At 32.1% G+C, this 26,483-nt stretch overlaps 1 protein-coding gene across 1 annotated transcript in view; it reads right to left on the bottom strand.

Moving 5' to 3' along the window:
* Nucleotides 1–26,483, bottom strand: part of LOC145254565 (dual specificity calcium/calmodulin-dependent 3',5'-cyclic nucleotide phosphodiesterase 1A-like) — a 1,571,136-nt gene that overhangs the window by 1,414,614 nt on the left and 130,039 nt on the right. The gene's annotated exons all lie outside the window — the stretch shown is intronic.

The raw sequence follows: 26,483 nt of genomic DNA, 5'->3' as shown, positions 1-26,483 counted from the left end.
GTGTTGACTAAATATTTAGTGCAGAGAAAGTGTTGACTAAATATTTAGTGCAGAGAAAGTGTTGACTAAATATTTAGTGCAGAGAAAGTGTTGACTAAATATTTAGTGCAGAGAAAGTGTTGACTAAATATTTAGTGCAGAGAAAGTGTTGACTAAATATTTAGTGCAGAGAAAGTGTTGACTAAATTTTTAGTGCAGAGAAAGTGTTGACTAAATATTTAGTGCAGAGAAAGTGTTGACTAAATATTTAGTGCAGAGAAAGTGTTGACTAAATTTTTAGTGCAGAGAAAGTGTTGACTAAATATTTAGTGCAGAGAAAGTGTTGACTAAATATTTAGTGCAGAGAAAGTGTTGACTAAATATTTAGTGCAGAGAAAGTGTTGACTAAATATTTGGTGCAGAGAAAGTGTTGACTAAATATTTAGTGCAGAGAAAGTGTTGACTAAATATTTAGTGCAGAGAAAGTGTTGACTAAATATTTAGTGCAGAGAAAGTGTTGACTAAATATTTAGTGCAGAGAAAGTGTTGACTAAATATTTAGTGCAGAGAAAGTGTTGACTAAATATTTAGTGCAGAGAAAGTGTTGACTAAATATTTAGTGCAGAGAAAGTGTTGACTAAATTTTTAGTGCAGAGAAAGTGTTGACTAAATATTTAGTGCAGAGAAAGTGTTGACTAAATATTTAGTGCAGAGAAAGTGTTGACTAAATATTTAGTGCAGAGAAAGTGTTGACTAAATATTTAGTGCAGAGAAAGTGTTGACTAAATATTTAGTGCAGAGAAAGTGTTGACTAAATATTTAGTGCAGAGAAAGTGTTGACTAAATTTTTAGTGCAGAGAAAGTGTTGACTAAATATTTAGTGCAGAGAAAGTGTTGACTAAATATTTAGTGCAGAGAAAGTGTTGACTAAATATTTAGTGCAGAGAAAGTGTTGACTAAATATTTAGTGCAGAGAAAGTGTTGACTAAATTTTTAGTGCAGAGAAAGTGTTGACTAAATATTTAGTGCAGAGAAAGTGTTGACTAAATATTTAGTGCAGAGAAAGTGTTGACTAAATATTTAGTGCAGAGAAAGTGTTGACTAAATTTTTAGTGCAGAGAAAGTGTTGACTAAATTTTTAGTGCAGAGAAAGTGTTGACTAAATTTTTAGTGCAGAGAAAGTGTTGACTAAATTTTTAGTGCAGAGAAAGTGTTGACTAAATATTTAGTGCAGAGAAAGTGTTGACTAAATTTTTAGTGCAGAGAAAGTGTTGACTAAATATTTAGTGCAGAGAAAGTCTTCTCAAATTCTTTAACTTAGAATGAATTTTCTGCCTGCTATTTTAATTTGTCATCGTCGTCATCATCATCATCATCATCGATTTAATGTTTGTCTTGCCTGCTCTAATGCACTAAACGGATTTTAGAAACTAACTTAAAAAGTAACTTATCTCTGACCAAGTCTTTAATTTTCATTCTTTCTCTCAAGTTCATTCTTATCGCTTCCTTCGATATTTTCCTTGGCTCTGAACTTGCTATCTCAACTGTTCTACATATACTAAGCTCATAACTATCAATAATTCTTTCAATATGGCTATACCACCAGTCTCCTATCCTGCACGTGTCTCCTTATGCTGTTCAGATTTTATCTTCCTCTGAGGTCATCAGAACTAAGCCTGTCTTTATGATTTGCATTACACATCGATTGTATCATTCTCATATCATTTCATTCGATTGAATGTAAATTAGAGACTTTTTATTTTGATGGGTTGTCAGTTTGATGTTAAACACTTGAAGACATGATCTAAAAACAAAAAAAAACCCAAGAAAAGATTTCTTATTCATTTAACCTAAGTCACTAGGAAAAAAGAGAGATTCAATTCCCAACATGGATCTTAATGTCTCATTCCTGACAAAATATATGTGTGCACCAGAGATATGACACTTTTCGTTGTGAAGTTCGCTTTTATTGTAAATATCTGATCACTGTGAGACTATTAAACCATACATATAAATCTTATATAGATTTAGATGGGCTCCCCTAATTACACCTCACATACCCAAATTAGATAGTTCCTCAAATAGGTTTCTGAAATTTTGAGATGAAGACTGATAATTCTATATTATTTGGATTCACTGCACTACTATTCTCATCTTGAGTGTCATTTTCACAAAGTTTTAGTCGATGAACCCTCTGACCTTCCTCAAGTGTATCTTGTCGAACTCGAGAATGTTTCTGTTGAATTTGGGAATTTTGGACAGAACTCTTTATTTACTTCACAGTGGTAGCATGCTCTTGTTCCGTCATCTATGGATAGAGTTCCTCAGTAATTCGCTATTCTATTTTTTAGTCGCCCACACTGAGATCCTTCAGGAGAATATCACTTTTACAATTGATTTTTCCAGGTACTCTAACCACTACACAATGGGTCCTAGTTCTAGTACGGATTTTGGGAACCTTAAAAATACAATTGTGAATTACTTAGGACTTCTATCCAGTCATGACTGATGGATTCGAAATTCCATTCAAATTCCCGGGTTCAACAGAAACATTCTTGAGTTTGACAAGATACACTTGGAGAAGGTTAGAGGCTACATCGACCGAAACATTGTGAAAATGACACTCAATAACAATACTCCAAAGATTCCAAATAATACCAGTAAGTCTATATTGACAAGGTACTTTCGCTATTTAACACGTTTATCTTCAATGGTAAGCGATTCTGTTTTACATCGTTGGGTTTTGGTTTAAATTCATCAATGATGAAATAACATCTCAGCATCATGTGATCAAGAGTGCCACGTCGGCATACGTTGATGACATTTTCATCAATTACTGCTTGGTTTCTGCAGTATATATATGATAGCATTTTTTAGATTACAGCCTCATTTATAAAAACCCAGAGCAGTTGAGAGAGCAGTTGGGAGATTATGACACTTTATTACAATGATGGGCTAATTTTAACTGATTGCTTCCTTTAAAATGTGGCAGCCATTATATCAGCAAGACGCAACTAGTGTCATTAATTAGAAAGGATTTTGTTTGAATAAAATTCACTACCAGAAAACTTAACAGTGTCTTTATTTGCATGGGCTTCAAGGCGTCTGTGAACAATCGAAGCAGAAACGAAACCAGAAAACGTAGTTGGAAAAAACCAATGCCGTCCCCAACCACAATTGTTTTGTATTAAAGATGATCTACTGGTGTAATATCATGTCCAAGAACAATATCTTACTTTCCACGCAATAACTGATGCATTGCATAAATACTATATCAAGGTACAAAGGATTGAAACCCTCTCCCCGCTTTCACCTGAATCACTGAAGACTGGAGGAGGGTGCAGATAAGGAAATGCGGTTTGGATTAAAATCTTGTGTGCAACTAAGTTCAAGTTGATATTGATGAAATGCATCGGCATGTTTTGTGTTTGGGTTTAAATGTGGTGAAATTCTTCAATAATGAAATAACATCTCAGGATACTACTATAATGACCTGAAGCTATACCTATATCTGTCATTGAGCAATGAAAGTGCTACAGAGGAGAATGAATGGTTTTGGGGTTGAGTCTACCAAATGATATCACCATTTTCTACCAAATGATATCACCATTTTCTACCAAATGATATCACCATTTTCTACCAAATGATATCACCATTGCATCACATTTTCACTATTGTTCTATTTTCTTTAGGTGCCATTCTTCTTCTGGGAATTTACAATTTCATCCTTTATTTATTCCACTGTGATAAGGTACTCTCATTCTGAATTCTATGAAAAATTTTTAGATATTAGGTTTATGAATGTGGAAAAAAAATCACTCTAGATTGTGCTACTGAACATGTGGTCAAAATGTGCAAAATGAATACCTTGAGCAGTTTGCACCATTTTTATGCTCTCTTTTAAAGATTAAATATAGATATAATGATATCAAATCTTATGTCTATCCCAATTTATATCAAAATCCATTGCATAATTTCGATTCTAAAATTTAAGCTTAAGGGATTTTAAGAAACTGAAATCCATAGAATCTTGCTTAGCTTACAGAGATTAATTTGTAAAATAGATACTTCAATTAGTAAAAGATATAAATCGCTTAAAATATTTAGCAGAATGGGACCAAATCTTGGCAATCTACACATGATCCCTCTTGTGAGTACCTGATATTATCAGGAACACCAATACCAACAAAACAGAATAAGTCAAAATATTGCTCCTCGGTTTTTTAATTGAGTATTTTTGTTATTAATTGTATGAAGTGATCGGATGAAAATCAAGGTAATCCAAATCAATTGGAGGCGAAAGTGCTTAAGTAGGAGTCAGAACATCTTCAGTTTCGTTGTCAGCAAAGATGGTGCGGCCAATGACGTCAGCAACAGAATCTTCAACTACATCATTTAGTCCTTTATTACTAAATCTAAATCATCACAAGTGATATCAACAAAGTCGCATGTGATAAAATAAGAAGGAAGGACGTAGTCTGGGTTTGATTTAGGATATGATCGAACATATCATAGTGAACCAAATCCATAAATACACCGGTCACATAACGTGAACAAGTTATGTCACTTTGTTGACTCTAAAATCGGTAGAGAATAATCAAGACTCAATATGGTCTCAAGAGTATCTGTGCTATTCATATATTTTTAGATATCGGAAAGTAGAGAAGGCACGAAACATTGAATACCTGCTTAAAAATAAAAATATATACACTGCAAAAATACACTACAAACAAATCAACAGAATACAATTTTTAAGTATAGAAGCTTGTACAGATAAGGCAGGATATATATATATATATATATATATATATATCATGCTTTCTCTCACTTTGTTAATTCAATAACTCTCTAATGTTTCTTAATATCTTTAAAGAAAAAGCGTTTTGGTTGAGCATAGTTAACTAATTCAGATATATGTGCCTGTACACCACAAAAAAATATAAATTAAATGGAAAAATAAGTATATTTACTTCTAAAAATAAATAAATAAATAAATAATAAGGGTTAATATCTCTGATGCATCTTGTAATTTTCACACCTACATGTAAAGAGACACAAGGTTATCAAAACAAAGAGGTATCAGAGACACTTTCAAGATGGCTTAAGTGGATAGAGAACCATTGAGGGGGGAGGTGGGAAAGGAGAAAAAGCGAATTTGATTTTTTATGTAAAATATTTGGAACTAGTATTGCTCTGCTGTGAGAGAGCGAGGTGTACTAATGTAACAGATAATTGTGTTTGCACTAGAATACAGAATCGTAGTTGAGAGAATTTGGACAGGGAAAACTATTTTGAAGTTGAATAAATAATTAAATGAAATTAACTAGAATAAAATATAGCAGAAAAAATTGGATGGTAAATGATTATGAAAAGAATGGTAAAATATTATAGGAAAAAGGCGAAAATATGAAAAAAATGAAAAAAATTATGAGAAAAAGGTGTCAATTTGTCCGCTGCATATACCCTTAATCCTCCTCCATGAAAAAATGTTTGGGTGATTATAATGGATGATCATTTTGTGATGTGTGGATTTTGAAAAAGTAGCATGATTATATATGTATACAATTATAATTATATATGTAGATAATTATGATTATATATGTATATATACTAGCAGGCCTGTCAGCGTTGCCCGGTGGTAAAATATGCATAAATATCATTTTTTAATTCATACAGAAATGTGTATGGGAGTACTATGTTTTTCTAAACAGTTCATTTCTTCTAAGTAAAATACAAAATACTCAAACTGAGATTGAAACCAAAACCTAGAGACAGTGAGTCAAGTATGATAACCATTAGGTCAGCTTGATACGATCTTTAAAAAGTGTTTTCAAACCTACTTATTCTTAACAAAAGCAATCTGTCATATGAACCATTCATGCATGCGCATTCGTAAAACAGTTGACAAGCAGATAAAAATCTGATGAACCCCCATGTACCTAAGTTTCAATTTTTACCTCTTAGCAGCCCTTTTTTCCTGATGAGAACCGATTAAAAAGTTTTCCACGTGTCTATATACCTAATTTCAAGTCGATAGTTACAAAATTCGTTGAGTATATAGGTTGAGAATTGTTCTCTCTCTCTCTCTCACACATTCCCACTTCTATCTATCTATATATATGTTGCTATTTTTATTATGTTCGTGTCAGTCAAGTGTGTGCAAACTAGGATTCATCAAAAGAATTCATGCTGTGCCCAAAAAATGCAAGACAAAACTCTATTCTTCTCTTATCATCTAATGATAAGTGTGTGTGTGTAGCATTGCATCTGGACGCTCAGATACAAAATTTGTCTCACTAGGTCAACGGTTTATCGTTGCATTCATATCGAATGAGTTAATGCTATACCCATTAGTATCTTACATTGTATGTTTTGATCTATGGTGTTTCATTAAAGTTATTGTTAGTATTAAACAATTCAGTAATCATTCAGTTTGTATATGCTTTCTATTAGAATATTCAAAATGACCAAAATGTTAGTTTTATATTTTCAGCAAGATACAAGTCTTTCTGGCATGATGCCATGAATATCTACAGAGCCTTTAAGAGGAAAAATGTGTTGATACAAAACCTTTCTACGCTCCACCTTTTCAACATTGATCATACCTAGATAATTCAGTTGCATGATATGTTCTGAGTAATCCATATATATAATAAAGGAGGCACAGTTTTCCCCATCTGACCAAAATACCATAGGTTCACAACAGATGCCACATACAAATTCATTATGTCTACACTATTAAGCTCTATCTTATGTAACTATGACATTTTGGACACATTAATTCGTTATAATAAAACTCTATAATTAACCCGAGGAGTGACATCATTATGATCGCACAGATATACAATGGAAGTAGCTGTTGTTTTTCCCTCTAAAATAAGTACTATTCGTATTATGTCGACACTGGGATGTTTTCTGAATTAGGGCCATATATGGGGTGTCGCCCTAATTTTCTGGCTCATATACTTATACACACACCATAATCTTTCCTTTTCTCCATCCCCAAAAATAATGATTTCTCCCTCCTCATATTACACAAAATCTCATTGGACAACATCTACATATTCACTCATTCTGGAATGAACGTAATCTCATAAAAAAAGAACGCTCCAGAGATTAACACAAACATGGCTTCCCTGATTAGATTAGGTAATCATTTCAGATTAAATACCCCGATTACAAACTTTGGAAACTCGAAAAAAAATAACACAAAACTTTATTTTTATTATTACCAGAAAAGATGTACTTCCCTGTTATTACTTTAGTACGAACGACTACTATTTTCTTATCCTTCTTACTAAAATGTTTTGTTATCCTTATTACTAAATTACCATTGTCAATTCTTTCATTTTTTTTTTTTCATGCGCACCTTCTAATTATTTTAGCTTTTTTTTCTATATAAAAATATAATGTTGTTTTCATTACGAAATTGTTTTATTGAAATTATATTTTCTTATGCAGACTTTTAAATAAATGTTGGTGCAATTATATATTTATACTTTTGTGTACAATAATTTTTTTCGTTTACAAATAACTTCTGTTCAGAAAAAAAACTTTGGTTTATTATTTATTGGTCATGTTATTTGACCAAGAAGAAATCGGAGGTTTTTTTATTTCGTTATTTATTTACTTTATTTACAGTGAAATAGACTCGTAAAAAAGAATTCATAATTATATTTTATTTTCAAAGGAAGATAACGATATAGTAATTCGTTTTTACTAAAATATTAGTAGGGACGCATGAGATAATACTAAAATATTAATAGGGACGCATGAGATAAAACATTTGTTCCCTTTTGTTTTCGAGTTTCCGATTCGCTAAGTTTTGATTTTTTTTATTACAAATGTTTTTTTTTATTACAAATGATTTTTTTTATTACAAATGTTTTTTTTTTATTACAAATGTTTTTTTTTTATTACAAATGTTTTTTTTTATTACAAATGTTTTTTTTTTATTACAAATGTTTTTTTCTTTTTATTACAAATGATTTTTTTTATTACAAATGTTTTGCAAACTTTAAATGGGTAAAATTTATTCATGCTATTATTTCACACGTGAGGATGCGATTAAAATTTAATTTAAATTAACCACCTTGTAAAGAATATAGTGTTTATTTAGAATTACACTTGATTAAAGAAACAAAAATGCAGAAAAATCTTTATGAAGATGTCATATTCCAAAAATCTTGTAAATTGATCAAATAAAGTTTTTTTTTATTAAGAAAATCAAATTATATTAAGAAGCCATGAGAAGCCAAAATTCATATGCGACAATTCAATTCGATTACAGAGATTTTGTTTGCATTCAAAATAATTAAAGCTTTTTAATCGCTAAAAATCGTAAAATTTGACTTCATTGAAAATATTACTTAACCAATATATATAATCAATATTTAGTTAATGTTAGTTTCAAGGAGGTGTTTTAATTAAATCCAAAGGCTGTTCTAATGTTTATTAAAGTTTATTTTTATTTTCATAAATTCGACTTTACATTAAGCATGTTTCAGAAACATTGCTTCTAAGTTCATTTTATCAATATATTTGAACTTAATTTATATACGTATGCTAGCAGGCTGCCCAACGTTGCCCGGTCGTAAAATATTATATTTTAATTCATGCAGATTTCTTATTTCTTATTATACAACCAATTCTTTATTGATCATTATCCAATATTTAGTAATGATTTCAAAAGTTATAAAAAATGTTTTGAAATCAAAACCAGAACGTTTAGCACTTCAGCTAAAGTTGTTATTTGTTGTTGCAAAAGTAGCAGCAGGAGTAATGTTTTATTTGACTTACCTTGCCAAGATCAACTGTTTTGTTTTTAATTTTGACCCCTTCAGAGAAATGTTTGCTGGTTAAAAACCAAAGTCCAAATGTGTCACAGGTCCAAATACCCTATATATCAAATTTCAACTCTTTCAATTCAGAGACAGTTTGGTAGATACTTTATGCACCCATATTGAGAAGGTCTCTTATATATATATATATATATATATATATATATATATATATATATATATATATGATGGAAATAATGGAAATAGTATTCCGACAAAATAGAGAAATAAAAAAGGAAAAAACCGTATTATGTGTTCATCAACGTTTCGTCTTTATTGCGTCCAGAGGAAGTCTCGAAATAAAGACGAAACGTTGATGAACACATAATACGGTTTGTTCCTTTTTATTTCTCTCTCTCTCTCTCTATATATATATATATATATATATATATATATATATATATATATATATATATATATGAGAGAAAGAGAGGGGGGGAGATAGAAAAATTTCCGCATGCTAGAACGTTTTCATAACAAATTCTACACAATTATGCAGAATGTGGAAACTATGCATAAATAGAATTCAACATAATAGTAAAATGAAAGCAATCATCTAATAAGAAACAAATGAATAATTAATAAATTAAAGTTCATTTCTGAAAGGAATATGCAAATTAGTTAACCTTCATGAAGTTGACTGAGTATATTAAGAAGTTCGTTTTAATAATTTTTAAATATAAAAATAGACTTTTTATATCAACGTCAGTACAAGAAAAATACTCAAGTTAGTATGCATATATATATATATATATATATATATATATATATATATATATATATATACTCCTATAAATAAATATAGTATGCATATGCATATATATATATATATATATATATATATATATATATATGAACTTAAAAATTGTCATATTCATAATAAGCGTCAAACAGTCTAGAAGACTAACTGGATTGTTTATTTTTTACACTTTTATTTGTCTTCAAATAAAAACGAATGTACATGTGTCCGGCTCATTTTAATAATCACGTATGCTAATTTTATTTATATAATGAAGCAGAATAAGATCTAATAAAAAAAAATATAAAAAAAAGGAAAGAATGATCACAAATACAAATTTCATTTCATGGAAAAAAAAGAGGAAGTTTAAATTTAATAACTGATAATGATAATAAAAAAGAAAAGTATCCTTAACTTTTAATATAGGTATAGAATTATTCTTTTATCATTATGATTATTATTAATAGTAGTTTTAGTATTGTTAGCAGTAATAGTATTAAGTTGTCATTTACTTCTTTTTTCTACCATGAAATTTAATTATCTCCACCTTTTCATTTAAGCATAACTTGCAGGGTACGTATGTTAAAACTTGTTGTGGAGACAATGTGTAAAGAGTGTGCAAAAAATCCATCCCATAATAAAGATGTTGTGGGGACTCACTCATGCACTAAAGATGTAATCTTCCGAACTGTAGAAATAGTCCGAGATGAACGACTCAATGTGTGATCAGTGTACTTTTGGTATTTGCCATCTTGGCGGTACGTACGATGACGGTTGCTCTTTGTATATGTTGTTTTTTTGTTTTAATATATTTTACCTTTTCTAACTCATCTCCATGTTCGTGTTTTCCTTAGCGACCCTTTCCAGGGCCACAACAGTTGTGTAATAGAAAAAAACATTGAAGCTTTCGGAAACTATAAAGACTTGCTTATAAATATTTGTACCATAAACATAAGGGTTCTCTTCATTTATAATTTGAATATTTTATAAAATGAGGCGTAGTTCTGTTATTTAAGATCCCTCATTATATAATTCATAAGTTAACATTTCTACACACTCACCTGCATGCATTGCAACCTCCATCTCAGAAAAGAAACAGAAACTTACCTGAAAAAATAAAAGAAAAAATATACAACCTTAGAAACATTTAAGAAAATAAAAGGTATATTTTAATCACATGAATTGCCTATTTATATTTATACAACTTTGATTTATCAAAAACTAAAAATATGCAGTTGCTATTGTACAAAAAAGTGCATTATCACTGAATATAGCAGTCAGAGTATTTATAAAAACATAAAATAAAAAAGTATTTGATATAAAATTTAGAATTTTTATCAAATGTATTATTTGAGATAATAGTTGTAGTATTTTGAAGTAACACTTGCATGTATTCCTTGTTTATTTTTATTACATTTTCACCCCAAACAAGGCACATTGTCACTTTGTTGTATGGGGCTACTATGAGGGACATAGGCATCAGGGGTACTGTGTAGGGAGTTGGGCAGCAAGATGTCGGTTCACGTTGCACTTGAACTTCTGCAAGTCAGTACAGTTGGGGAAGCAGGAACCCGGAAGGGAATTCCAAAGTCTAGCTGTCCTGGGGAAGAAACTACTGGAGTAGAAGGCTTTCTTACATCTAGAGATCTCTACTGTGAAGGGGTGGGATTTAGCTGCTTGTCAGGTTTTTCGGGGGTATTTACGTCGAGGGGGCACAAGTGCTTGCAGTTCATCAGAGCATTCACCGTTAAAGTACTTGTAGAACAGGAAGAGGGACGCAACATTTCGTCGATGGGACAGAGGCTGAAGTTTAGATGACAGTTCAGGACCTATCAGATTAGCGACTCTCTTTTGAATCTTGTCTAGGAGCGAGAGACTAGTGGCTGATGCACCAGCTCAAATATAACAGCAATACTCCATACATGGGCGAATGGTGGCTTTATAGAGGTATAGGATGCTTTCGGGCGTTAGTAGCTTTCTAGCACGGTGGAGAGAACCTACCTTCTTCGCAGCGGTCCTGGCGATACTCTCAATGTAATTGTTCCAACTCATGTTTCCTGAGAAGATTAGGCCGAGGAGTTTAAAAGATGTACTTTCAGATAAAGAGTCATTGGCCATTGCTATTGGTGGTAGAAAAGGTTTCTTGTTATTATTGAAGGAAACAAGTTTAGGCTTGGCAGCATTGAATGTGACCATCCATTTATGTCCCCATTCCACTACGGATCAGAGGTCATCCTCTAGTGTTTCTGCCATTTCTTTAGATATGTGTTCATTTGTTTTCCTGTTGTGTCTGTTATAGAGCGTTGTGTCGACAGCATATATACCCATCTCACAGGCACTTTTGTCATGGAGGTTATTTATGAATATTAGGAATAAGAGAGGTCTTAAAATAGATCACTGAGGCACTCCTGCATTTATATCATATTGTTTAGATGTATGACCGTCAAGGACAACCTGGATTTTTCTCTTATCTAAGAAGGATTTAATTATGTCATGTATTCTCCCAGTGGTACCATATGATCTGATTTTCCTGAGAAGACCTTCATGCCATACCCTGTCAAAAGCCTTAGATATATCTAGAGCTACCACTCTACCCTCCCCTGCTTTGTCCAGTGACTGGTATATACATTCTGAGATAACAGTTAGGATGTCTGTTGTGGAACGGGCTTGCCTAAATCCATATTGTTGGTCAGTCAGAAGTTTAGCATCTGTAAGGTGCTGGACTAGAGCCTGGTTAATTATTATCTCAAATATTTTGGCGAAAAGTGGGAGGAGGCTAATGGGGCGATAATTTACTGGGTCAGTTCTTTCACCAGAATTCTTGAACACTGGTACTACAGAAGCAGTTTTCCAGCAGGCAGGAAAGCAAGATTCAGTAAGGCATTTGTTGTAAAGTTTGGAGAGAACTGGAGCTACTTTGTCGGAGCACTTTTTTAATATCACAGCCAGGATGAGATCAGGTCCACATGCTTTTGCAGTGTCAAGCTTTTTTATGATATTATGTACCTTAGAAGGGGTGATTTTCAGATCATCTAGTGTTGCGTCTATCTGCAAAGGAAAGTCAGGGAGGGGGGTGATTAGAAGGGTCCAGTGTGGAGTTGGAGGGAAACCGACTGGCAAGCATGTTAGCCTTCTCGGTTGCTGAGCAAACAAGCTCATGATTGTTAGATTGTGGGGGAATTGTTGATTGCCCATTATTTACTACACTGTTGTAGATTTTCCAGAAGTCGCAGGTTCCTAATTTCTGTGCTTTGATGCGTTTTTTGGTGGTGTCAGTAAATTCTCTCTTAGCTGTCGCTATTTCTTTCTTACAGTTACTTCTGGCTTCTATATACTTCTGCCTGTTTGAACTGGACTTATGTCGGTTAAATCTGTGGTACGCATGCTGCCTTTGCGCGATGGCAGCTACACAAGTAGAAGTAAACCATTGGGGAGAGTGGGGCTTGCTATCAAATTTCCGTGCGGGAACATGTGCTTCAATTGCTGTTTTGAACCATTCAGTGGTCTCATTTGTGCACTGTTCAGCAGGAAATGAAAAGATATTTTGCCATGAAACGTCCCTGATGAGATCCCTGATCGTTCTCCAGTCAGCCTTTTTATAATATGCCGTTATTTTAAGCAGTGGCTCTTCAGTTTTAGCTCTAAAGTTTAGGGCTATTTCAACTATTACCACCTTGATTTACATACTTAATACTGTTGTAGATCAGGAAGTGTAACTTATTAAAACAATGGGTCAGATAAAATTTGAAATCGATGAAAACAATTGAAATTTCTATTATCTGAATAACACAGGCTGCAACTGTACATAAATGATTGGCTAGTAAAAATGAAATATCAATCTGTCATATGCAATTCTATTGAAGTATAACATCGATAATCCGACTTTTCGTTACATGTTAGATGCAATACTCGTTTAAATACAGATTCATAATACTGAAACAGTCTTGGGCCATTTAATTAGTGAAACAATACAATTCCTCAAATACTCCAATCAAATGTAAAATACATACTTATGTGAGGAAATTGAATAAAAACAGAACTTGCATGGTAGAATTTTGTAATTGGAAAGAAGAGTATTCATTTTGTGATCTTTAGTTCCATTAGAGGATTTTAAAACAATTAGAATGTGTTGAAGTTTTCGAATCAATGTAATCTCATGTAATTTTAAAACAATTAGTTTACAATCTAGCACTTTTAACAAAACCTGTGACAGAGCAGAATTTTATTTGTTCATATATCGTCATTCCATCGACCAATCAGATCTCATCAAACTGTTTTCATCAGATTGAGCTGATCTGATCATATATTAAAGCTATGTTTTTTCACTTGGAGACATGGAGCTTTGTTCCCCACTATTGCTGTCAAAATCAGCCTTTGGCCACAGAATTAACCATAACGAAAACAGCAACAGCCCTAACCTTTTCCTTTACAGCTATCTTACAATAACAATAGCAGTTTCTCATAGGCCGGCCCGTTTATCAAGCTTCTCTACAGCTTGTCTTCTGCCAGCTATAATAACCATAGTCACTAAGACAACAACAGCAACAACAACATTAAAATCAACAATTGTCAGTGAAAGACCAGATAACACTTCGATCATCATCATCATCATATGATAACGACCAATCCTTTCCAGTCTATTCACTTGATCTTAACTCTTTTTATCAGATTTCTTTGAAATAATTACCACCTTTATATTTTCTTGTACAAATGATTCTATTTTTTTCCTTTTCATTGTCGTCACATTTATCACTTTCGTTTCATTTATTTTAATTTTTTCTTGTGATGTAGCTTTTCTGCTGCACTGCTTTTGAAACTATCATTAAATTCCTTTGAAAAAGTTTCATTCGATTAACTAAACATGATTTGATGCAGTTGTATTCGTTTCTGTAGAGAACTAACAGACTTCCTCTTTTATTGCATACACATTATATTTATTCACATCAAATATTGTTAATTAAATGCAATATTTAATATAATAGTTATAACATCTTTGTTAACATTGATTTGGAAGGTATATAATTAAACAGCTAAATTAATTTCCCGATAAGTATCAAATAACACAAAACATAACATATACATACTTATCTAATTAGAAATAAATACACACACACACACACACACACACACACACACACACACACACACACACACACACACACACACACACACACACACACACACACACACACCACACAAACATACATATTCAAAAAGATATCACTTTGTTTAGCATTGTTGTATAACTCGTTGGCTCTATGGGCCACGCCACTATCTACATTTCTATTTCCCTGGAGCGCTTGTTATCCTTTTCAATGTAAGTTCCACTTTCTTTCCAATATTTTTCCCCATCTTAATGGAATCTTCCAAGTGTCCCATTTTTTCTTAAATCGTTATAACTCCACAGCTGCAAGCATTCATTGATTATTAGCTGAACGATACTACATGTCCAGAAGGTTTTCATTTGATAATTTGCAAGCATGGCCTCTGTTTTTTTTACGTTTGAGATAGGAGTGAGCTGTAGTATCTATTTTGTCCTTGAATGAAGATCCTTCTCGACTGAGGCAAGTTTTTATTTCATCCCATCCAGAACACTTCTTTGTGGGGAACTCCTAGCATAAGAAATGATCATGTTTAACTTTGCCTTCGTAGGAGGCAAGTAAATAGAAACCTCTACTTTATTCCACTTCGTTTGACGTCCATTCATTTAAAAGTTGCACCCTGCTGTATTCAATACAATCATAAATTAATTATCAAACACATCCTGATCACATTTACTAAAAACAAAACAAAGGTTATAAAGTTGCACATTTGGAAATATTGTTCTAACAGATTTCCACGAGATTATTGGATTTCTAAAAAGAAATTTCACTTTTCAATAAATAATTTGAAACATAAATAATTATTGGATTTCTAAAAAAAGAAATTTCACTTTTCAATAAATAATTTGAAACATAAATAATTATTGGATTTCTAAAAAAAGAAATTTCACTTTTCAATAAATAATTTGAAACATAAATAATTATTGGATTTCTAAAAAAGAAAATTCACTTTTCAATAAATAATTTGAAACATAAATAATTATTGGATTTCTACAAAAAGAAATTTCACTTTTCAATAAATAATTTGACACATAAATAAAAAAAATCTAAAAAGGAATCAAATGCCAAATTTATTTTTCTACTTGACATTTCAGTTTAACTTCATATATTCTGTCCTCACTCAGTTAGTGGGGAGGGGATCCTACTTCACTGAAGTAATTTTTGGTTTTGTCCCATCCAGAGAGCTACTTTGGGGAGCTGCATATAACTCACATAAAAAATATCTGATCCTACATCCCTCTTTTCCCTCTAGAAAAGGCAAGTACCTCATCAAAATATGGACATTCTTCAATGGGCAAAAAACTAAAAAAGATAGACATTCAGAATTCAATTGAACTAAAAACTAAACAAACAGGAAAATCACAGAAAAACGATAATGGCTCTATTCTTAAGATTTGAGCATTTATCGATGGAAATGCAAGTTTAAACATAAGTGTGGCAGATGAAAAGCCTCTAATAAACAAGTTAGTTTCATAGTTTCGTACTCATTTCATTAAATCTAACTATTTAGCAGTGAACATTCTATTTAAATCATCACAGACTGACCGACAAATAGAGTAATTTATAAAGAAGAATGGATTACACTGGGGAACACTATTTTTTTTTTAACTTTCTGTTGCATTTGATTTTTTAACTGATTCTGCAGGATTTTTAGGAACTGATTTCAAATCTGAAATTAGTTTTTCTACATAAGCTCTAGTTTTCATGCAATTTGAGATGAAATAGTCTAAATATGAACTTACGTAACCCAAATCTAAGCATTTTGAGATTATATACATAGATAGATTCTAATATTTTTATCTGCCTTCTTTTTTCCAGATCAAACATGGCTTCCTCATCGAGACATCACTGTAGAAACAAGCCTGATGCCTTCTGTTACATCTGTGGTTGCTACAGACTCCATCATCAGAGACGTAACATATCCTTGTTTGTGAAGCGAGCCTACAAGGCTTATTTTGAAGTTCATCTTGGTGACCAAGACAAGCAATGGGCTCCTCATGTTGTGTGCCACAATTGTGAGGAAATGTTCCGAAGCTGGACCAAAGGAAAACGCAATGGTCTGCCTTTTGGAGTTCCAATGATTTGGCGAGAACCCACCAACCATGTAACTGATTGCTACTTCTGCATGGTAAACACAGCGGGTGTGGGCAAGAAAAACAGACATAAGATCGTATATCCGAACATTTCCTCAGCTATTCGGCCTGTTCCAGTTTTCAAAGGTTTGCCTTCATTAAACGATAAATACATTGGACATGACACGGACGAGGAAGACAGTTGTGACAATGAATTACCAGAAACTGAGTGGGAACAACCCAAGGAATGTTCTTCAGACACTGAATCTCCCCCAGTCCCCAAGCCTCTTCACCAGACTGAACTGAATGACTTAGTTCGGGATTTAGGTCTTTCAAAGAAAGCAGCTGAGCTTTTGGCATCAAGATTACAAGGCAAAAATCTTGTTGATCACACCGTTAAAGTATCATATTACAGAAAGCGTGACCAGCTTTTTGTGACCTTCTTTTCAGAAGACAGACAGTTTGTTTACTGCCATGATATCCCAGGTCCTCTCAAAGAACTGGGTGTTCCTCAATATGATCCAACTGTATGGTGGCTCTTTTTAGACTGTTCTAAGCGCAGTTTCAAGTGTGTTCTTTTGCATAATGGCAATGTTTACAGGGCAGTGCCCATCGGTCATTCAATTCATCTGCGGGAAGACTATGATGACATCAGAATGGTCATGGACTTCTTAAAACATCGTGAGCACAACTGGATCATTTGTGTAGACTTGAAAATGGTAAACTTCCTTCTTGGTCAACAGAAAGGTTTCACCAAGTTTCCATGTTACCTCTGCATGTGGGACAGTCGACTACGAGACAGACACTGGGTCCAGAAGGACTGGCCTGTTCGTAAAACCCTTGAAACAGGTATGCTAAATATTACACATGACCCAATTGTTAACAGAGATAGGATCATCTTCCCTCCTCTGCACATCAAATTAGGTTTGATGAAACAATTTGTCAAGGCCCTGGATACCAAAGGTGAATGTTTCTAACACATCATTACAGCTATACCAGGGTTGTCGTTCGAGAAGATCAAGGCAGGTGTGTTTGATGGCCCACAGATTCGAACCCTCATTCGTGATGATCAGTTTGTTGCCAAGATGACCGCCTTGGAGAAGGCAGCATGGTTATCCTTTGTGGCAGTCGATCAGAACTTCCTTGGAAACAACAAGGCAGAGAACTACAATGAACTTGTGAACAGAATGCTCCTCGCTTTTCGTGCTCTCACGTGCAACATGAGCATGAAGCTTCATTTTTTGAACAGCCATCTTGACCAGTTCCCTGAAAACCTGGGGGCTGTGAGTGACGAACAAGGGGAGCGGTTCCACCAAGACCTAAAGATCATGGAAGAACGCTACCAAGGTCGCTGGGACAAAAGTATGATGGCCGACTACTGCTGGAGTATTGAACGATTGCCCAGATGAAGTGTACAAACGCAAAAGTTACAAGCGCAAATTCCTGCCTGACTAAAACACTGTTCAGACAGAAAGTGATAAGCGTTATTAGATGTGATTGACTCTTATTTGAAGAACGTTGTGTATGATGCTTATCTCACGTTGCGATAAATACTGTTTTCTGAGAAACTTTTCCAGAAAAACATATGGCACTTCTAACAATGGTGTACTTTAATCTAAAATCACATTTTATTGTTCTGTTTCTTTTGCCTTGTTAAATATACTGTTCTGTGGCTGACATTGCAATATCCTATAATAATGCTCGTTTTTTTCATTTTTAATAAAAATCAAAGCTTGCATAAAATCTGTAGCTTGCAGAATAAAACTAACTTCAGATTTGAACTCAGCACACTTAAATTGACTAAAAACAAGTCTTTCTTTCAATGCAACATATTGAGTGTTCCATTGTGTTATCTAAAATCTAAATCGTTATAAATGATGTGTGTGTGTGTGTTTAATATTGAAAATTTATTTTCAAAAGTATGTTATATAAGATTCTCATTTTTTGGTGATGCTTTCGTTTGTGCAAATAATATTACTAAATAAGCGAATTATTCACTCCACAGAGCTGGTTATAAACAACGAATACCACAAAGTGAAATATGAAACACAAGTCTCATACTTCACGCTGTGATATTCATTGTTTATTTATATCCAGTCCCACAGAATGAATAAATAATTTTTTCACTAATATCAATCATCCACACAAATAATAGTATAACAACATAAACAAAAAACAATACATAACATAGCAAGTCATATTTATATATATATTTATATATATATATATATATATATATATGTATATATATATATATATATATATATATATATATATGACTTACTTATAATATATATACAAAACTTCAATTTCCCATATATATATATATATGCATATATATATATATATATATATATATATATATATATATATATGGGAAATTGAAAGGCATGAAACAAAATTATTTATATAGTCATTCACGTTTCGTCTTTATTTCAAGACTTTCTCAAAATAATTGACTTGATGAAATAACAAACACGTAAAATATCTGAAAATAGTTCATGCGTTTCTTACGTGAAAAGAATATTTTGTTAGAAATGTGGTGTATCTAGTCTGTATCTAAATTCAAGTTCTGTTCAGCTAATATAAGTGTAGATGGATTGTAGAAGCCGTTACATTCTTTGTCTTAGAGTTTATAGTGTGTGTTGATTCAAGACGTATTTCTGTTAAAAATCTTGTGTAGTAAATTAAATAGAAATACCATAAAAGTGAGTTACAGCTGTTGCGACAACTTAGAAAGAATCATAAAAAAGCATAACAATAAGATATTAATGAAATCTAATGTTGCAACAGTTAATAATCCTAAAGTATTTAGCAATTGTAATTGTAAATTTCCTACGACCTGTCGCGTAAACAAAATGTGTCTAACACCTTCGGTAGTGTATTTAGCTAAAATATTCCCAGAAGAAAACCCTAATGATGAAAAATTTTATATTGGGAGTACAAAATTAACGTTCAAAGGAAGATACTACGGGCATAAAAGATCGTTGAATAACCTAACTTACGAAAAAGATACTTCCTTATCTATACACTATTGGAAGCTAATTAGAGAAAACAAAACGCCTAGAATACATTGGAAAATAATAAAAAAGGCATGTTACTCTTTGCAGTCACCTTGTTTCTTATGCCTGCATGAGAAAATGGAGATTACTAATTTTAAAGACCGTGACAAACTTTTAAATATAAAACTAGAATCGGCAATCTCCTGCAAGCATTTTCAGATACATACGCTTAAAAAATTATAAAACGCCTAAGTTTGTAAATAATATTTTCATAGTTATTTTTCCAGTTCCCCCCGCCCTTTCTCATAATTAATTTTTTTTTCTATACATGAAACCATTCTAAACGTTAATTATTTTAAATATTTGTATTTTACCATCAAATAACCATACCCTATACCTAATAGGTTAAATTTTTAACTAAAGATATTTATTTCTTATTTTTTATTTATCTTTAATTGTAATGTAGTTATCTTACCATTAGTATATCTTTTCATAATCGTTTAACGTAGGTTTTAATGGTCACCTCATCGAGCCTAATTTATTTAATTTATTTTATTTTTATATTTTAATCGCCTATTTTACACGTAATCTTTGTAACGTTAGAATTTACAAAAGTAATATTATACGGATACTAATTTATTTACACGTTAACCATTTATTTTATACGTAATTTTTTTTTTTTTTTTTTAATCTAGGGTTCCTATTCTACACAACTTACCTACTGAACTAGGAATTTACTAATAACATTGAAACTCTACTTGAAACTCATTACGCACTATAAATAAAATAAAATAAAATAATTAATAAATTAAAATTGACATAATGGACGATTAAATTTTAATGTATATACTTTCTTTTTAGATCCTGTCTCCCCCTTTACACGTAAATACGATGTAGTACTAGTTATAAATTGGAAATTTTTGAGTTGAAACAGCAAGAGATGTCTTTGGCCTGACGAAGCGATTCCCTTGCCGGGTTTTCGCCGAAACATGTATGCCTATATGTAGCCATTTGGTTGGATACTAAATTAACTTATTTTGGCTCTGTCTAAACATTGAGCACTCTTTTGGTAGACACACTTAATAATTACCACCAATACAATATCTACGCTCCTTTACAGTCGAGCACTCTACTTCGTGTCTCCGAAATAACAAACATGGAAAAGATCAACTTTGAAGTTTCACTTAAAAACATTCCAATACCAAAGAAAAAAGATTACATACTTAAACTTATATTGAAAATGGACGATATACTTAAAAGAATGAAGTGGCAAGCTGCTTTCTTCATTATGGATAAAAATATAAATAACACAAAGGAATATTACGGCTTTAAAAGCGTGAAACCACCACCAGTTATCCCTCAAATAGCTTTGTTCGAAAAGGATTTTTACTCTCTAATCAGGAATTTGGAATTCCACAAACACAAAAATAATTTTCAAAATAAACTAGACACTATTGTAAACGAAATTAACAACTCTAAACACCTACTGGTCAAAGCGGATAAAACAAACAATTTTTATAAATTAAACAAACAACAATACAATGACTTCTTACTTAAAAACCTGACCAAGGACTATAACAAAGCTAACAATATTGACCTTATTAATGTGATTAATAAAAACAGTAAAAAAATAACGGATAGTCTACAAATAAGCGATAGAGTGGGTAAGCTGGTTGGTAACCAGGCTTATATCCTTCTAAAGGACGATAAACCGAACTTTAATTCTAAACCAACTACTAGATTGATAAATCCTACAAAACCTGATATCGGCAGAATCAGTAAAAAAATATTAGAAAAAACTAATCGAGCTCTAAAACAACACTTTAACCTTAATTTGTGGGTTAATACATCTGATTCAATCAAATGGTTCCTTAATATCAAAAACAAAGAGAATTGTGCATTCATTCAGTCTGATATATGCGATTATTACCAATCAATCACCAAATGTCTCTTTGATAAAGCTTTGGAATTTGCTAAGGATTATGCCAATATATCCGATGAAGAAATTGATATTATAACAAAATGCAGAACTACAGTTATAGTCAATAATGACGAGCAAGGGACTAAAAATGCTACTAACAATTATTTTGGAGTATCCATGGGTTCATTAGACTCTGCGAAACTTACGGATCTGGTTGGTCTATACATATTGTACACATTAACTAATGATAATTATATTGAAGTAGGAAGTATTGGTCTGTACAGGGACGATGGACTTATGATTGTAAATAATGCTAATAATATAAAATGTGACCATATTAGAAAATTGTTACATAAAAAAATGAAACTTTTTGGACTCAAGGTGGAAATTAATAGTAACTTGAAACAAGTGGATTTTTTAGATGTTAGCTTTGATTTACTTAATAATAATTTTAAACCTTATATGAAAAATAATGCTAACCCTATATACATAAATCCTCAATCCAACCACCCACCAGCCATTATTAAACATATACCCATCTCTATAGAAAGTAGAATTAGTAATAACTCGTCTAATGAAGAGGTATTCAATAATCATAAAAATATTTATAACCTGGCACTAAAAAATAGTGGTTACAAAAACGCTAACATTACGTATAAACATGAAAATAATATGCATAATAAAAGCAATAATCTGGAGGAGGGCAGTAGCATTGATAATAATAATGAAAATAGTGGTACTAATAATAGATCTAGAAAAGTGATTTGGTTTTCACCTACGTACAATAGCTCACTAAAAACTAAAATTGGAAAAAAGTTTTTGCAATTAATCGACAAACACTTTCCTCCAGGTAATTTACTACACAAGATTTTTAACAGAAATACCATAAAAGTGAGTTACAGCTGTTGCGACAACTTAGAAAGAATCATAAAAAAGCATAACAATAAGATATTAATGAAATCTAATGTTGCAACAGTTAATAATCCTAAAGTATTTAGCAATTGTAATTGTAAATTTTCTACGACCTGTCGCGTAAACAAAATGTGTCTAACACCTTCGGTAGTGTATTTAGCTAAAATATTCCCAGAAGAAAACCCTAATGATGAAAAATTTTATATTGGGAGTACAAAATTAACGTTCAAATGGCATAAAAGATCGATGAACAACCTAACTTACGAAAAAGATACTTCCTTATCTATACACTATTGGAAGCTAATTAGAGAAAACAAAACGCCTAGAATACATTGGAAAATAATAAAAAAGGCTAAAGCATGTTACTCTTTGCAGTCACCTTGTTTCTTATGCCTGCATGAGAAAATGGAGATTACTAATTTTAAAGACCGTGACAAACTTTTAAATATAAAACTAGAATCGGCAATCTCCTGCAAGCATTTTCAGATACATACGCTTAAAAAATTATAAAACGCCTAAGTTTGTAAATAATATTTTCATAGTTATTTTTCCAGTTCCCCCCGCTCTTTCTCATAATTAATTTTTTTTCTATACATGAAACCATTCTAAACGTTAATTATTTTAAATATTTGTATTTTACCATCAAATAACCATACCCTATACCTAATAGATTAAATTTTTAACTAAAGATATTTATTTCTTATTTTTTATTTATCTTTAATTGTAATGTAGTTATCTTACCATTAGTATATCTTTTCATAATCGTTTAACGTAGGTTTTAATGGTCACCTCATCGAGCCTAATTTATTTAATTTATTTTATTTTTATATTTTAATCGCCTATTTTACACGTAATCTTTGTAACGTTAGAATTTACAAAAGTAATATTATACGGATACTAATTTATTTACACGTTAACCATTTATTTTATACGTATTTTTTTTTTATTTTAATCTAGGGTTCCTATTCTACACAACTTACCTACTGAACTAGGAATTTACTAATAACATTGAAACTCTACTTGAAACTCATTACGCACTATAAATAAAATAAAATAAAATAATTAATAAATTAAAATTGACATAATGGACGATTAAATTTTAATGTATATACTTTCTTTTTAGATCCTGTCTCCCCCTTTACACGTAAATACGATGTAGTACTAGTTATAAATTGGAAATTTTTGAGTTGAAACAGCAAGAGATGTCTTTGGCCTGACGAAGCGATTCCCTTGCCGGGTTTTCGCCGAAACATGTATGCCTATATGTAGCCATTTGGTTGGATACTAAATTAACATATATATATATATATATATATATATATATATATATATGAGGCATAATCTTTCTAGGTAGTGATTTTTAAATCTCTTTCTCAATGCAGATAAGTTTTAAGTGAGTTTATTTTTAGAAAATAGACTTCGTGGCTTAGTGGGGGATGCCCTTTTCTCTACCCTGCAACCTCTCTCCCACAGAAGAGACGTTGCGAGCCTATCTTTGTTTTATCGTTATTTCCATGGCAGGTGCTCGTCTGAACTCCAATCTCTGGTCCCCCCTCGCCAATCTTTTACGAAAAACACCCATCTAGCTGAATCCACTGTCAAAAATTTTCCCCACTCTTTATCTGTGCCTAAATCAAAACGTACATTCCATGAACAAAGCTTCTTTCCTAGAACTGCACGCCTGTGGAACTCTGTTCCGTCTGCCTGCTTACCATCTGACTACAACCTGGATGTCTTCAAGTCCAACGTAAACAAATTCCTGATGAACCGCCCCCTTAAGTAGACACTTCATTAAATATCCACACTAACGTACTGTACTTTCAACAACCCTTATCCCTGAGCGGCTTCCGGGCCTTGATAAGTGGTGACCACCGTGTAAAAAGAAAAAAAAAAGAAAAAAGATTTCTTCTGAAGGAGAATTTTTTTAGTTTTCTGATGAGTCTGTGGATGAAAGATCTGGAATTAACCTATGAATATTAGTTATTCATCTGTGAATAAAACGGATCCGTGATTGTGTCTTGAAAAAATGATAAGTCAATGAAAAATATTGTTTACACACACACACACACGCATATATATTACAGAAGATTAGAATATTCTATTATACATATGTAAATAAATATTACGCTCTTATTTTTGTATAGTCTTTAATAATAAAGCACTTTACTGGGGTTCTCTCCCATTGACCTTACAAAGTGTATATATATATATATATATATATATATATATATATATATATATATTATATATATATATATATATATATATATATATATTTATATATATATATATATAAATATATACATATATATATACTGATCTTACAAAGTATATATATATATGTGTGTGTGTATGTGTGTGTGTGAAATCTATTGTATATTTTCACATTATGTAAAGTATACCATGTCTTTTACAGTGCATGCCATGATTTAATTCGATGAGAAATATTAATTGTAAAATGCAACATCTTCGCCATTGCTTACTCCATGTATTCATATACAAAGGATGGGAGTGTAACACGGGAATTTAGAAAGATTTGTGTAGCGTATTGAAAGAAGGGGTGGTAAATTCTCATACATATCAGTTGTGCAAAGGGTGGATATGCAAAGAACACTGTCTCGAAAGACGACCCACGCTAAATGAAGAACTTTTGAAAGAGGCAATTGAATTAGATCCACATGCAAACACCTGAGATTTGGCACACAGATTGTATGCATTATGTTTAAGTGTCCGCAAACATTATGTTTAAGTGTCCGCAAACATCCCCAGCGAATTAGAAAATATAAAGAGGAAAATTTTGCTTGAAACTGAAACACACAATTCCATTATCTGAGAAGATTCTTTATAAAATTAGGATGGAAGATTCTGCTACATTCGCCATAGTCTCTTGTAAATGTTTACTTATCTGAATCATTTGAACATTTGATGAGTAGCAGAGCTTAAAAAAATACAACTTGGAAAGGTTCGTTTAAATGTTTTTTTTTTTTGGGGGGGGGGGCGATAAATGGATTTCGTCAAATGTGAAATCGAGCACTACTGCCCATTATGTGTGATTATTATTTTGATGGATAATGTAGTTTTGTATAACACTAGCGGGGTTACCCGGCGTTGTCCGGGTGTTTAGAGGTGTGTTTGTTGGGGGGGGGGGGGATCCAAACAAAAGAAAAAGCGAAGTAATAACCCTGTTTAAATATTATATAAAAAGAAAACAATGTTAAATATTATATAAAAAAACAATGTTAAATATTATATAAAAAAAAACAATGTTAAATATTATATAAAAAGAAAACAATGTTAAATATTATATAAAAAGAAAACAATGTTAAATATTATATAAAAAGAAAACAATGTTAAATATTATATAAAAAGAAAACAATGTTAAATATTATATATAAAAAAATCGTTGGGTATTTGTGTTGGGGGCAACTTATAAAAAACAGTTTTGCTAAGTAGTAAGGATCGTACCCGAAACCTTGAGGCGAAGGTGGAAAATAAAATGTGCAAAAAACCTGACACGTTACCCGCTCGGCCAACAAGAAAGAGTAATAAAACTGAATTTATTTAAGTATTAAAAACAGAATTGACACGTGCCCGCAATAAAAGTTAACTCCACTCCTTCTATTTGACCTCATTAATGAGGTCAAGTAGAAGTTGCAGAGTTAACTTTTACTGCAGGGTAGCTTTTGGCTTTGTTTACCCAACTTTGGCTGGTTGTTTCCCCAAGATGTTGGGGGGAGGCAGCTCCCCATAAAAAAGGGATTGTCCAAATTGAATAGCAATTGTCTGACATAAGGAGTTTGACCCCACATTGATCAAAGCTGATTGCTTCTGGACGTTCCCTGGCCGGGAGCAGTGCCGAATTTATTTGCTTTCACATTCGGTTTTCTACAAAAAAGCTGAACGAACACAAGACGGG

Source organism: Euprymna scolopes, chromosome 30 (assembly GCF_053919585.1).
Source record: "Euprymna scolopes isolate OS-2025 chromosome 30, ASM5391958v1, whole genome shotgun sequence".
Lineage (NCBI taxonomy): Eukaryota > Metazoa > Mollusca > Cephalopoda > Sepiida > Sepiolidae > Euprymna > Euprymna scolopes.
Note: the sequence above shows the minus strand (reverse complement) of the source record. Positions and strands in the feature narration are given on the sequence as shown.